We start from the raw sequence: 16,171 nt of genomic DNA, 5'->3' as shown, positions 1-16,171 counted from the left end.
CCCAGAATGAGCATCTGTGCTGAATGTGCACTGACACTTCTATCATAAGGTCTTCTACAGAAGAAACTATCCAATAAATACGATGTTAAAAATCCAACAACAGTTCTTGGTTTCTTGGTTTTTTGTTTTTTTTTTTTTTTTTTTTTTTTTTTTTTTGGTTTTTTTTTTTTTTTTTTTTTTTTTTTGTTATTTTTGCCAGGGGATCTTCAACCTGGTAACTTCTGTGCAAACTTACAGCACTCTCAGGCTGTCCCAGTGCTGAGTCCTCCTGCTCTTCAGCTGTTGCACACTGTAATGGCGGAGCCAGTTCTGCCCAGACTTGCTGACTCCTGGAGAAGGAGGAAGGCTATTTCAGCTTCTGGTGTGACTTCATCCACTCCTACATTCTGGATGCTTTATCTTAGCTTGTTATGTCAAGTTTCAGCAAGAGCTGCTTCTACTTCTGTGAAAAAATAAGTGGACTGCTAACAATTGTTAGGGTCTGCTCAGTATTTATTTCTCTTGATGGGAGAGTGTTTTACAGCTGAAACACAGCAGCAAAATCTTCAGTAAGATGACAGACCAGGCTCAGAGGTGGAAATGAACTTGCCAAGTTAAAAAGGTTATCCAGAATAAAAGAAACAAGTCAAAATAAGGAATTTTTACAAAAGAGAAGTTTGCCTCACCTTTTCCATTTCCAATATTGCATGTGTTTGTAGCATTGGAATAAGTACGTAATTTTGGAGGGTATTTTGGCTGGCGTTCTTTGAAATCTGAAGTGAGACTGTTTCCCCAAACCAGAATTTTAAACAATGTTACTTTTACCATCCCACTCCATGAGATGTGACTTACTGAGTAGCATTAAGCATCTGGTTTTGTACAACACCTAGCCTCAGTCAGGATGCACACAATTCACATCTCCTGAATAATTTCTTAAATTTGGACAGTTTAGTAGAATTCAGTATAGTTTCCCAAGTCTTTTTGTTGAGATTTCTGAATTGTAAGACTATAAGATCTGTTCTGCAACTCTTAAGGAAAAAAATACTGGGATAAAAAGGATATTCCTTTCTAACATCTCTGCTACAGCATCAGCAAACACATGTTCAACATACAGAATTCTGTCATTCAGAAAAACTGGAATTCTGAAGAAGAGGTCAAAGGATGGTCTTTATTTAAAACATAACTTTTTTTGTGGGCTGTACAAAAACAGCTTAATGAACTGCTCTCATTAAGCTACAAGAATCCTCTGAACCAGTGCTCTAAATTGGTAATTGAAGGAGAGCTACCAAAGGAAAAGGCCTTTTTTTGGATGGGTGTTTGGTGGTGTGATGTTTAAGGAAGCAAGAGCTTGTTTTCTTGCTTACAAAATTTAGAAGAGCCCCAAGAAGAGAATGGAGGAATTGGGGAATAGATGTTGGAGCCTAGAATTAATAAATATACACTCACAAACTATTAAAGCATTAATGGCCTAACATGGTTATTCTTTTATAGGTTCTTGTTCAAAGAGAAAAGGTGGAGATCTCGCAGCTGCTGGAGAGCACCGGTTTGCAAATTTGTGGTAGATTCAACAGGACAGCTTGACCTGTGCTTTGCAGAGAAGTAGTTGCTGTTTCAAACGCAGGAGCTGCAAACTCCTCTGCGAGGTGGATGTTTACAGCCCCTGAAAGCCAGTCCTCAGAGACAAAGGGGGGCAGCTGGAGTGTACTTTAAAAACACAAAAGCTGTTGAAAGCTGAAAATGCTGGCTGAGGGTGAAGGCAAGCTGGTGCCACGTTGTTCTTTGCCTTGGGACCCGTCTTAAGTGCAGAGCCAGAAACCTGCCCGCTCCCAGCAGTAAGGAAAGCTGAAATGGAAATGGGAACACCATGAAAACAAACTAATTAAACACGTAGTGAAATAGATGTCACTTTGTCAGATGTTAGGCAAACAACAGCAATTTTTTGTTAAGAACATTGCCACTAGTGAGGGCAGAATTTTCAGCTGGCACAGAGTATCCTGTCAACCTCTATACAAATGCAATCAGGCCTTTGTATACTTAATTTAGGCAGTTAGAAGTGCAATTACCACCCTACCTGCAAATTGTAATTTGTTTAAGCTGTGTTGATGCCTTTATCAGCTGATCCATACACTGACACTGACTTAAAGAACGGCCTGACTATTGTGGGAGATACCCTCTGTTTTTGAAGTAAGTTAGTATATATAAAAATATGGATGTGTTTGTGTATTTAGATAAACAAAAGGTTCTTACAAATATATATGAAGCAGCCTTTTACCCCCTGTAGGGAGGCCTAGTACATGTACTTTATATGAGTGAAATTAAGGAATTAAACTTCTGATATTTATAATGACAAAAAGAGAAGAACGTCTACACCTCATTCCCCCTCTTCCCCCAGCTCCTCAATTTCTTTAAGGGCTGAAGAAGAAGAGGCCCTTGGCCTAATGCTGGAGTGCCCAGTTTTGCTGCTTGGTCTCAGGAGTGCTGCAGAACCCATCCTGGCTCGGGGGAAGTAAAATCATACACCTGCCAAAGCCCAGGAGCAGGCTGTGTTCTGCTGCTCCTGCTCAGGTTTCTCTGGCAGCTCTGAAGATCAGGCAAAGGAGGACTTTTTATACTTCTCCCACCTCCTTCTCCATCCAAAATGCAACAACTTGTGAAGTACGTATCAATTTATTAATGGATTCTTTAAAATGGAGTTGAGTGGAATATAAACAGTGCTACCTGAGCTCTTGGAGATTTTGAGTTGTGTACTGTTAACAAAGGTAATGCTTATCAATGTTTATTGGTGAGTATCTGGACATGCCAACTGCCTCTTGTAAATACTCAGCTTGTGTCTTCACCCAGACCATCGGTGATGCAGTGGTTGTGTTGGATTGTGAACTCCTACACACTTTGTGCTGCTCTCTGATGGCATTTCAGTGGTTTCTCCAATATTTCAGCCTGGAGGGAATGTAAATATAAGCATAAATGATTTTGAAAGTGTGCCTTTTTTCTGTGTTTCAATGGCTCATGCATTAGAGTTGGTATGGCTGACAAATCAGCACTGATTGCTAATTAAAAAGTGGAATATATTAAGGAGTTTCACACTTCCACTTCTGCCTCCGATTGAAACCCTGCCTGTATGAGTGTGTGCTGGGAAAGCTCTAATGGATACAGTCTAATTACTTGCCATTTTTGCTTTGCCTTAACAGTTCATGAATTACAGTAACTCTGACTAACAGATCACTGCTGATTACTAATTAAATGGCAGAATTTGGTTTTATGCACCTCCAGCTATTACCCCCACAAAAATTGACATTCCACATCTTAACAAAAAAAGCTTTTTCTCTCCTTGTTTGTTGATGTGTAAAAGCTGATGTTATCCTCCCTTTGGAAAATAAAATTCTTGGGGCACATTTAACAATAGCAGTTGATAAATATATTTCAAAAGTAAAGTTGCTGCTATGCTGCTATAAACGAGGCTTTGGGGAGAAAATGTTCAAGGCAGCTGTGCTGGTTTTGGCTGGGGTAGGGTTAATTCTTTTCACAGTAGCTGATGTGTGGCTGTGCTTTGGATTTGTGCTGGGAGCACTGTGGATAACTCAGGGATGTTTTGGTTATGGTTGAGCAGGGCTTACACAGAGCCCACAGAGCTTTTTCTGCTCCTCACCTCCACCCCACCAGCAACGGGGGTGCACAAGGATTTGGGAGGGGACAGAGCCAGGCCAGCTGACCCCAATGACCCAAGGGATGTTCCAGACTGTGATGCTGTGCTCATGAGGAAGGAGAAGGAAGTGGGAATGTTCAGAGCAATGGCTTTTGTCTTCCCAAGTCACTGTTGTGGCTTTCCTGGGGATGGCTGAACCCCTGCCCACCCATGGGAAGTGGGGAATGAATTCCTCCTTGTTTGGCTTTGCTTGTGTGCATGGCTTTTCCTTCCCTTACTAAACTGTCTTCATCTCAGCCCACAAGTTTTCTCACTTTTGCTCTTCTGATTCTCTCTCCCTCCCACCTGGGAGAGCGAGCGGCTGCGTGGGGCTGAGCTCAGCCACGACAGCAGCACAGGGACTCCATGGCTCCACTCCCATTCCTATGGATCCCCTCAGCCCTCCTTAAATGAGCACACAGAACAAAGAGTTTTAATCCTTTATCTGCAGGGGGGGACAATTCATTCACTGCCACAGGGGCTCCCCAGGTCACCCAGACAGTTGAACAAATGTGGGAATGGATTTCACTTCCTTTCTCTTTATTTGCCTTTTCTATTCGACCTACCCAGAATTTAATCTGATTCCTGACAAGATCAGTACTCTCATAATTTGTGATATGTTTTAATTTGTGATAGTGATCTGTAGAGATCAGCTGTTGAGGTTGGCAATTCTTCTCATGATGGTGTCTGTCTGTGCTGAATGGCAGTGGGTAGAGTAATGGAGAGCCCGTAAATGGCATAACTGCTATAACTCTTGCTGAATACCCAGAAATATTCAGTTTTACCCCAGACATAGAATTAGAACTCATTAAAATTGCTACCAGTCTTTTCAAAATTGCCACCAATCTTTTAAAATCCAAGACATGGCAGCCTGACAAACTTTTCTTTCACCTTTTATAGAAACACAGCAAAACTTTTATCCTAAAAAAAAAAAGACTGCTCTTCTGAAAAGAAATTATGCTTCTCTAATATCTTTCAGTTTGTGAGCAGGCCCCTAAGCATGTGAATATTTCAATATGCAGTTTATAAAAATCCATCAGAGATAGTGCTCAAGAGCAAGGGTCAAAAGGAATGGTATGATACTTGAGATCCTATATATCAAAAAGCACAGTGTAAAAATCTTTGGCATATTGGTGATCTTAATGGTCCCTTCTGGACTTAAAATGTATTACAGAGAGAAACTATCAAGTCATTTTTATAATTTAAAGCTTTGTCTTTTCTTTATTAGTAATTCTTCCTGTCTGAATATCATTGTTCACCTTAAGCAAAATAGAGAATATATTATTAGTGGAAGGTAATAAAAAGGACTCTGTGCTATTGCGATCACTACCCATAATAAATGTAAAATTTGGTGTTCCAAAGGGTGTCAAAAAGGTCCTTTTCTCCTTGTTTCCATCTAAAATATTTCATAGCATTGCTAGCAATAGTAACTCAGAGCAACACATTTCTACAAAGACAAGAATATGGCAGTGTCTGAAAAACAAATTATCCCAGGTCATCATAAACAAACCACTGCAGTTTTGGTTAGAAAATCTTTATGAGCAAAGGAAGCCCATGTGAAATTGTGAAATTAGGACTTTTGACTGCAAGGGTTCAGGAAACATTTTCTGATACTTACCTATAACTCTGTGTTGTTCATAATGGTTTTATCTTTCAAGAGAAAAAGATATTGGGATATCTTAAAATGTGTAGATATCCAGAGAAATGGGGCAGTTGCTTTCAATGGGCATTTTCACTGAGACCCACTGTGCTTCACGTTTTCCATGTGCCTGAACATGTGAGCTCTACCTGTCCTTGTAGTCTTGGTGAGTACTGGGATGAAATTTTCTGCAGCTCACAGCCCACAGGATGTAAAAATCCCAGCATTTGTTCTCTTTGAGTAGGAAATCACTGGAATGACTCAGCTTGAGTAGTTAGTGTAGCAAGAGCAACCTTTGAGAGAAGGCTGATGTATGGAGCTGCTCTGCCACTACTCTCCCCAGTTTTCCTTTGCTCAAGAATGGCCAGCTTCAGAGAAAAGGTTCACCACTTTAATTGAATTTTCTCCATATTGAGAGGAGTAAAAATAAACATTCTTCTCGGTTTATTCACGCATACGCTGGAATCATCCAAGTGAGATATCTGAGAGGAGCTACAGATTATGATCTGAAATGAGAACAAAGTTCATCTTGTGTGAATTCTTGTTTCATCCCTGCAGACTTTGAAAGAGGAAAGAGATTGCAGAATCTTAATACCCATTGAAGCTCAAGAAAGACAAGGCTGAGGGCTCCTGCATTAACCTTTTTTAGCATTCTGCTGGCTAATTGTCTGTCCATTCCACCTTCTCGTCCCAGGTTAATGGGGTGGTTAACAGGAGAGGACAGGAACAGTTGGCCAATCACACCACAAAGCAAACTGAAAAGGTCAAAGCCATGTGCTGTATTATTCATGGACTATGTCTTGCTGAGGCATCTCAGATCTCCTGTCTTCTCATGATGAATTACAACAAGAAACGGCCCAACGTGGAATTGGCTCTTGTGACAATAATTATAGTTCAAGTGGAGAAATGTAAAACTGTGGCCTGCTGCTGTTCTGGTTTTTGAGATTGAGAGGGTGTGATCACATCTAGCCACTGAGTGAGCAGCAGGTTACATCTGTATGGCCTCTCAACTGGGTTGTAAGTTTAATACCATGTATTGTGATTCTTCTCATTTCAGCCATGGACTTTGTTTTAGAAATACTGTGTGGTGCCTAATATCCCTCTTCTGAGTCTATAAACTCATGACTAGCTAAAAGATATCTTAATATCAGACTCTTTTTTCTGTTATGTGATATTTTGTTTTGAAGTATAAGTGTGTTAACTCTCAAGAGGCCCTCACGAGTGGACCATTGGCCAGTCCTTTTTCACAAGAATTTGCAATCTGTAGAGTCAAATGGAAAACTTGATGTAACCATTATATTTTCCTTCATCTTGGATGTGAAACAGAAGGAGATACTTGCACTGTGCCTGAGGTGCTTCAAATTGAGTGCAGTCCCCCTCAGTGACCCCACAGAGCTCAGCCACAAGCTGCTTTAATCCACTGCCAGTGGATCTCTTTACTAGATGTCCTTGTTCAGTCCCTACAATTGGATGTCACGAGTTCACCTCATCTTGTTCCTCTGGAGATGTGTTCCATGCAATACTTCAGGTGTAACCCTACTTGGAACCAAACCTTGTATCTTTCAAGTGCTTTTACCACACCCCTCTGACAGGAGAGACTTCCCAAATAGTGGAATATCTTTTTTAAGAGCAACCACTGCCTGGTCTACCTTCTCCAAGTTGTAATTAATGTTGTAATCCAAAAGTATATCAGCATCTGAAGGAGTTGATTTTGCTTGTGTCTCTTGCAGGGAAGAGTTATAAGTCAGCCTTAGAGGAAAGGACTACTTATACCTTTTCCTGCCCTTTCTAAAAACTGGTAATAGTGTTCTTTGTTTTTCATTGAGTGGTTTCCACTGCCATCCAGTTGCCTGGGGGCAGTGAACCTGGCTGTCAACAGATAAATCATTTCTGTGACAAAAAAAATTCTGTGATGGAGGGAAACAAGCCCCCATCATTCATGTGGGAACAGGTCTTTGAAAGAGAAGTGACCTGAAAGTGGAACTTGTGGGGAGTGGTCTCAGATGTGTCCTTGTGCATGGGACTAAAATAGCCACAGAAGACACGGGCCAGGCTTTTTAATGTGCCCTTAGCAAAAAAATGAGCGTGAGGAATCAAGCCCAGCTTGTAATAATATTTCCTGAATGAGAGAAATTGTGGTTTATGTCTTCACCCCACAGAAATTGCTAGCTAAGTGGCCAGAGGATTGTAATAACCCAGCCTGCAGTTTATTAAAAAGGAAGCTTATCTACTTCCCCTCCTTCAACTTCCTCATTGTCCAGCCAAAATGTAGTATATCAATAGAACAAATAATTGCTGTTTTGTTTTTCTTGTCCCACAACTTGAATAGTCCTGAGTAAAATCCTATGCACACTGGGGCCTGGGGATCTGTGCATTACAGATGGGTATTTTTTGGAAAACAGCAATGCCCTTCTCCATGACAAGAGGCTTCTTTCATGTTTGCTTTGTGTTGTTTCCTGGCTGACCTCATCTCCTGACAACTGCTTTCGTTGGAGGCTCTCTGGGGGCTAAAGGGCACCGTAGCCAGGTGTCGGCCTAGATGTTTCTGACACCTTGCAGATTGATTTGGGCTATGGCCTCTCTCTCCCTCTCTAAGTGATGTATTGATCTGCTGTGTAAGACAGCTTTTCCGCCCTACTTGATATCTGAAAAGTGAAATGTCACATCTTGCCTCGGATCCGGGTCTCTCACAAAGCTCTGCTGTGAGACTGGAACGTTTCTCTGTGTGCTCGGGTCCACTTGGTCACGTTGCACACACAACTGTTTTTTCTTGGCAATGCTGCTTTTTTCTTCCCAAGATCACCTGCTTTCAGTGCACTTTATTTTTTTTTTCAACATTCTGGGTAAAAATGCCTGATTTTCATTAAATACTGCAGAATTCTAAGCCAGGTTGAAACACATTAAGAGTATTTATTTAAGAGCCTCATGATTTCCCAAAGTGTGTGCTGTGACTCGGTGATCCGTGGAGAGCAGTCTCTCTGATTTAGTGCATGTCTGCTCATCAAAGATGGATGATTGCCACTATGTGTCATAAAACTTCATCTGACAAAACCAACTCCGTGGCAAAATAATGCCATCTCCAAAGGGCAATAACTCTTCCTTTCTCTGTCCTACATATTTAAGGAGTTCCAATTTTTCTCAAAAAGATTTCTTTATTCTGTTAACAATGAACAAAGAAGCATCAAAGCTTTTACCAATGTTTCTTATTTTTCAGAAATCTTTTTTGAGAGCCTAGGAAGGCAGTTTCTAGCAGCTAAAGACTTGTAGACCTTAGACTGCTGTCTGTGATAAAGATAATGGGAATTAAATGGCTAAATACCTTTTGAGGTCATGGATTTTTAATTAAATCTTAAGGCTAGGGGCTAGATTTTTTTCCTTTTTTTCTATGCTTTTGTTTTAAAATCACCCTTGAATAAGAAAAATCAGTGAACTGAATGCTGGTTTTGTAAGGGTGAGGTTATTTTCTTGCAAAGTAAACATGGTGCACCAAAAGGCACTGCCAGCCTTAGCAGAGCCCGTGAACTTCACCTGGGCAAGCATCACCTGCTCAGGTGACCTCTGGTGTGTCAGGCTGAGGATCCCTCTTTTCCTTGCTGCTTGGGTGAGAAGCCAGCAGGGGGTTATAGTTTGGATGCAGAATATTCTGACAGCAGAAAATTTTTGGCTGGGTGTTACTTACAATTTAAAATGCAATACAATTGAATGCATTTGAATGCAATTGAAATGTAATAAAAAATAATGCAATTTAAATTGTAATTAATATAACTTAAAGTTAATTCAATTTAAAATAAACCTTTCACAGACAGCTCAGACTAATGAAGTACAGGATAAAGTCTTGCTAAAGATAATCTATAGAAAGGGGAAGGATCATTAAGTAGAAAGATGACTTTTGTTGGCCTATCTACCCAATACCTATAAAATCTATAAATCTTCTCTTTGGCTCTAAGGCTAAATGTTAGGGTCAGAAATGGACAGGTTTGGAGTCAAATTCATGTTTTCTATCTCGGCTGTTCTCATCCTTTTGTTCCTTAAGAAATTATCTTCTGCTTTGTTTAAGTAGTTTTCGATTAGTCCAATATGTAATTACAAAGAAGTTGTGTCAGAAGAATGTCCCTTTCCCTCTATAAAAAAATCTTTAGAACTTTTGTGATCAGTTTATTTCAAAACTGTCATTAGAAAGCAAAACACATAAGGGCACCACTCATACAATTGGCTGCTGTAGCAGAACCCAACTTCATAATTTTATTTTTTTCTCTCTTTCTATTTGGATTCAATGACTTTACTGCTGTGGAATAGACTCTTTCATTGAAATCTGTTCATTGAAACCAGGAATTTATCACAACTCTGCCTTTAAATGGCATTGAAAAACAGCCACTTTAAAAGGAAAGGATGATGAGGAAATTAATCTCAGGCAAGTTTTTCTTGATAAGGAAACAGAACAGAGGCTTCTGGCATTTATATGCCAAAAATCAACACATGGAGAAAAATGAGTATTCCACATTGCTGTGGCAAGAAACATTTTTCTATTAAATCAAAATGAAGTTCTGAATAAATATGTTTTCCCATGAATGTAATACACTAGAGAATACAGCAAAAGAATAATGACCTCAGTATCCCCCCCAAAATAAAACAGTAATTAACCTAATAAAGAGCATATTCAGGTATTCATCTTCCTTGCAGGGGTGATTTCTAAAAAAAAAAAAAAAAAAGAAAAGGAATAATAGTACTGTGTACAGATATTCTGTAAATACCAAACATTCATAATTTTCTGTCTCTCTCCCTTTTTCAGCTTTGGCAACACACAATATTTCTGGAGGGAGAAGATGAGAATCATCTCCCTTTACACCGAGTTATACTCTAGACCCACACTCTGTATAATGTGAGGATCTAAAGAATCAATCTTCCAATTGCATTGGAAGCTGAAATAATCTTGGGGAGGAGGCAAAAACCCAAAAAGTCTGAATTGATCATCCTGACACACGTCCAGTGGAGCGTTGTTTCTTTAGGCACAAGCCAGAGCAGCTGACTGGGAATGACTCCGAGCGTGGTTCCCGTTGTGGTTATTGCTGGGTTGAGCAGCCTGAGCTGGAGCTGTGCCTGTGCTCTGCCTGTGCTGTGTGCTGCTGAGGGCTGGGAGCGTGAGAGAGGCAAGCAGGAATGTTCATGGACCACTCCACCTGGCCCTGGGCTGCTGGGGGCAGCAGGAATGGCTCTGGGAGAGGAGCTCTGCCTGCTCCATGGAGCATTTCCAGGGGTCCAGCTGTGCTCAGCACCGAGCATGATGCTAAAGAAAAGAGCTTCTGTTGTGCTGGTGAACCTTGCTGGCCACTTGTGCCTGGGCTTCTGCTCCCTTGTTGCCAACAGATCCATTGGAACAGGAGAACAGAGAGGTTGAGACTCTCTGAGGAGCCTCAGGGGCTGGTTCTGCTGGGGTGTGCTCACCGTGTAATCGTGTGGAGGATTAGAGGATGGAAATATTATGACAGCCTCATTTTTAAGAAGCTGAAAACAAAAGCTTAGGAAATCACTGATCTGGCCAAAAGCACATGGGAAACCTCAGGAGGATTAACCACTTAGTGCTGAGCTGCAGTCCAGGGGCTTAGCCATCTTATAAACAACTACCCCAAGACTTCTCCAAGAGACCAAATGAAAATACCTACCTAACTTTCTTCTGCAGTTAAAAGTCATTGCTTCTATTTTGGGGGTGCATAAAGAGTGAGAGGAAACAAAATATGTCCTTAGTGATGGGTAGGGTGTGGGGTGAGGGCAATGGGGGCACCAGAACAGCAACAGGCTTTACAGCAGCTCCTTTAGAGCCATCCATGAGCTCTGGCACCACTGGTGATGTCACCAGAAAGTCCCAGGGGAATGATGCCCCTACCTGGAGCTGTAGCTCGGCTGCTGTTGTGTGCTTTTCATATTGATAGAATACCTGTCAGCTCCAGCCCCCAAAATAAGTTCTAATATGGCATATCAGGGGTGGAAATAATAGTGGCTTACATAATTGCAATGTTACTGACACAGCTGATGAGCTGATGATGTTATTTGCACAGCAGTGATGACATCCAAACCCTTGCCGACTCACAATTACACGGTGAGCACTGAGCCCAAGCAGGATTTAAATTACCAGGGGAACACAATGAAAATACAGTCTCTTGACAAGATAAAGGGGGGGGGAGCGGTGGAGAATGGCTTAAAAATCTCTTTTTCGTGGCTGTGGCGTTTGCTAGTGCTAATTCATGGCTTTTTACCTTGCACATTTCATTTTATGAAAGTAAATTGGGGGCATTATGTTCTGCCTTTTTGCCTTGATTTAAAACTTGCCTGTGCCTGCTCCTCTGCTGCCTGGCTGTGGTGAGGCACCTTTGGGGCTCTCCCTAGGAAATGCAAATTTCTTGAATCAATAGCTTCACTTTTTAATTTTTTCTTTTTTTTTTTTTTTTCTTCCCCCCTCCCAACAGAAGTTTAAATAAGAATACATGTGGGTGGGAGTAGGTAGGACACCGTTTGTAGCCAGCCCAAACACGATGAGTATTAGAACAACAGCTGAAGGAAAATGGATTTTGGAAAAGATTTATTCCCAAGCAGAGCAATAACTGGCTGCAGACTGATGCTGAGATGGAATCCCAGGGATATATGGCTGAATCCTGCAGCTGCCTTCAGGCCAAAGCAGCACTGAACCCCAGTGAAGAGCTCTGCTGGGCTTGGCTCCCAGCACAGCATCCACTGCTGGTGATACCAGTCATTCACATGAGGCTCATTTTGGGCATGATCCCAGCCCACAGAGAGACCAACACCACCAGGTCAGTCCTTTGCAGGATTTGGATTTGGATTCTGGTGCTCACCCGTCGTGCCTTGATCCCCAGGAGTGCCACATGTGCCACAGGCAGTGCTGGGCAGAGGCATCACAGCCCATCTGCAGGCTGTGCTCAGCCCTCTCTAGCTGAACTTGCTGCCTGGCTTCCCGAGAGTGCAGTCCCTTCAATCCTCTCCTGCATGTACAAAACCACACTTTTCCCATCTGCTCTTCCATGGTTTTGTGGTCTTTTCCTCAAGCCTGGTGACCCGAGAGCTTCTGAAGACAAACTGGGCTTCACCCATTTTTAATTCTCTGCTGCTATGATGTCTTTCTTTCAAGATATTCTGAGTATTCCCCCACCCCAGTTACTCAAAGAATTTCTGCTTTGGATCAGTGTCTTCAGCTGTGGTCCATCTGGAGGCCCCTCAGTGCACAACTGCTCCATCTACTCAAGTTCCTCACATTTCTTCCTCTTTAGCTCTGGATTTCAAGCTGCTCCTGACCCTATTTCTCTCACTGAATTTTTCTCTTTAGTCTGTCCTCTGTGATCAGCTGGAGGGAGCAGGAGAATGAAATGAACAGAATGAAGATCAAATGGAAAGAGGGAAGAAATAAAAATAAAAGATGCCTTTTAAGCTAATTACATGTTTGTTCCACAGCAATCCTGTAGGTGCTTTGGGATCAAGCCAAGCAGAGAAATGTAGGGCTTTGGGGACAGAAATCTGAAAATGAACCAGGTCCTCAGGATTTATTTTGTACTCTTTATGTTAATATTGTATTTATTTTACATTGCCCCCACATTATTTGTGTTTCAAATTATTGCACCAATCATGTGTTATGGAAGATATCAACATTGGAAATTGTTGATTTGGGGAGAGGCAGAATAAGAAGCAAGGGAATTAAAGTACCTGGGTTTCTGCAAGAGCACAGATAGGTGTGGTGGTGTTTTCAACTCTTTGCCTTCAGCTTGTACCCACGAGTTATCCGGGGGCCTAAGCTTAGGGGAATTAGGAGACACAGATCTCCAGGCTTTTTGGAATCTGTGTTATTGATGAGATTGTAGAAAGTCTCTGTCTTTCAGCCCTGCTGCCAAAGCAGAAGCCATAATTGGTCTGTGCTGGTTCCAAGGTTGTTTATTCTGTTGATCTCTCACATGTTCTACTGCCCTGCCCAGCTCTGTCCTGCAGGGCAGCGTGTGGGGCTCTGCCCTCAGTGGGATGTGACAAACATTAAATACCAGAAACTCCCTGGGCTGGATTTACAATAACGTGCCAATATCTGTCACCTACGTTGGACAGTGTGTCCCCAGCCTGAACCAACAGAAAAATGCCAACACCACAGTGAAACATGGAGGGCATGAAGAAGGAGAAAAAGGACAAGGCACACCCAATTTCCTCCAGCTTGTCCCTTTGGACCCCTCATCTAGAATCATAAAATTTTACTTTTGCACTCATGCCACACTTAATTATTACTTATATCAAACACTCAGAGCTTGTAATTCATCCTGTAAGATTGCAAACTCTTTTCCATGGGCAGAGATCACAGCCAGTGTCTCTGGGGGCTCTGTCCAGGGGGGTTCCTGACCCCTGCCAGGGTCCCAGAGCTGCCAGGGCAGCCAGAGGGAAGCCCTGGATTCCCACACAGGCTGGTGGCTGTGTGAAAACATGAAAGAGGACAAGAAAAGCAAACTTGTCTGGCCCACCTGAAGGAAGTGACACTATTTTTTTAGGCCAGAGGAAAGCATGGGAAGGACAAGGCCTCTGTGCGTCCCCTTGGAGCCAGAAGCTGCTGTGGTGGTGGCACAGCCTTTGCTGTGCTGCCAAGGCACCAGCACAGACCTGCAGCACTGACAAGTCATGTCTCAAGGGTGTTTCTGCTCTTTTAGTCTTGGGGAAAATCAGCAGAATGAGCAAGGTTGTGTCTGCCTCTCCTCAGTGCCACACATCAAGGTGTTCCTATTCTGATGGAGTGAGAAGGTGAAAAGCATAATTAGTGCACCAGAAGTAGCTGGATGGACTGTAAGTCAATTAGTCTGCTCTGAATCTCAGCTCTGAGTTTGCTGGGAGAAGAAAATGATCTGTGTTCTGTGTGGATACTGAGCTGATCAGCTCATTCTTTACTGAAATGGTTTTCTGTGGGTCTCTAAGGCTGGGCAGAGTCTGTAAATACTTCTGGCTTTGGTAGATGTCTAATGCAGTTTCTGTCTGCAGAGAAAACACGGGGCTCTGGGTAACAGGCACAGGATTAGCTGGGGGGATGAACTGCAGAGGGTCTTATCAGGTGAGACAAAATGTGGTGTCCCTTTGGCTTAGGGTTTGATTTGAACCTGCAGGACTTCTTGAAAATGACATTCTACAGATCCACACATAGATAAGGATCCCACAGGCCTTGTTTGGAGCATATGAAAATATTTCTGTCCCTGCCCTTTTGTACCTGCTGGCCAGTGATGGATAAAGGGAGTGCCTGGCTGCTGTGAGTGCAGAGCCCTGCACTCTGGGTGCCATCCTGATTGATTTGCTTGTGCCGTGCAGGGAGGTGGAGGCTGCACTTGCTGGCTGCAGCTGAATTACAATCATGGCAAGGTTTCACTGTAAGGGACTCTGGAGGTCACCTGCACCAGCCTCCTCTTCAAAGCAGGGCTCTGTGGGGGCTTTATCCTCCATTTCTGAAGAACTCACTGCATTTCTAGTGACACCCCTATCAGTGCCTTCTGAATTTCCTGGGTGCACGTGGTTGTGCCCTGGAACACCCCAGTGCCAGCACATCCTTCCCTCTTCCCACAGATGGCTCCTAACCCCTGGCAGGCACTGACTGCAACCAGGAATGCTGTGAGACCATCCATCATCCACTGCTTTTGTCCAAGTCCTGATGGGCCACAGATGTCACGGGACTTGTCAACCTTTGCTGTGAGGGGCCCTTCCAAGGAACAGATGTCTGTGTTACTGACTGTCCAAAGGAAGCTTTCATCCAAAAATGAGGGAGCTGTTCTCGTCACAAGCTGGCTTGAAGGCACGTACAGCTTTTAACAGACCAACGTGAATTTATTTGAGTACAAATGCATAATATCAGTTATAGAGTGTGCTAAAGAGTTTGAAATAAAATGAGAAAGAGGCAGAATCCAATAAGCAAAAACTCCTCTAGGGAAATAACTTCGTTTAGAACAAAATTTACTTGGATAAGCAGCAAGCAGACCCTGTAAATTGTTATATCATTAAAGTGTGTCTCGCATGGCTGCATGTGTATGCATCCTCTGTGGAGTGGTGCCTAAACATCCAAACTTCCCAAATCCCTACACAACTCTGAGGAGTCATGCTCAAGGAAGAGACAGGTGTTTTTGAAGATGTCTGCAAGAGCTATAAATAACAGGTAATGGCAAAAAGGATCTTCTGGCATACAGACTCTATTTTTATGGCTTGGGAGCTTTAAGTAATAGAAGGCAAATGAGCTGCCTTCATACATGAAACACCCCTCAGTGTTTGCCTTTGTCTCCCACAGGTACTTGCTAAAGCACTCCTTGGAGTGGCTATAACCAAAGGAGCAGTGCTTGAAGGGTCTGTGAGTAAGGAGGGATGGCTATACAGGGTGTGAAGGAACAGTTTGAGAAAAGCTACTGATATTTTAATGAAGATTAAATCCCAATCTATACCCTCCATTAAAGTCAATTAGAACAGAGGTTGCTAAGTACTAGGGGGAAAATAAACTCCTGTTTGACTGTTTGTGTGCTAAGTGAAGCACATTTGTTCTGTTGTGGTTGCTTTTCAAGGGAGGAGTTCTGCCCTGGGCAGGGCAAAGCCTCTTCCCTGTTTTGGTTTGAGCACCCAGCTCTAACCTTGGACACTGCTGGAGGTGTTCCCAGCTCAGCTGCAGATCCCAAAGATCAGTCTGCTGTCCCTCTTGCTCCATTCCTGTACCTCCCCACGCCTCGTTGGCATGCACAGCCTTGCTCTAAAGGGGGAATTCTGACAGACAGCTCTGGTGTGCCTTCCCACTGTGCAGGGATGAGCTCAGTGAAACATGGAAAACCAGTGTTTGCCTGGAGCTCCAGTGCTAAAAGCAGATAGTGGAGAGAGCC

This window comes from Lonchura striata, chromosome 10, assembly GCF_046129695.1.
Source record: "Lonchura striata isolate bLonStr1 chromosome 10, bLonStr1.mat, whole genome shotgun sequence".
In the NCBI taxonomy this organism is placed as follows: Eukaryota; Metazoa; Chordata; class Aves; order Passeriformes; family Estrildidae; genus Lonchura; species Lonchura striata.
Note: the sequence above shows the minus strand (reverse complement) of the source record.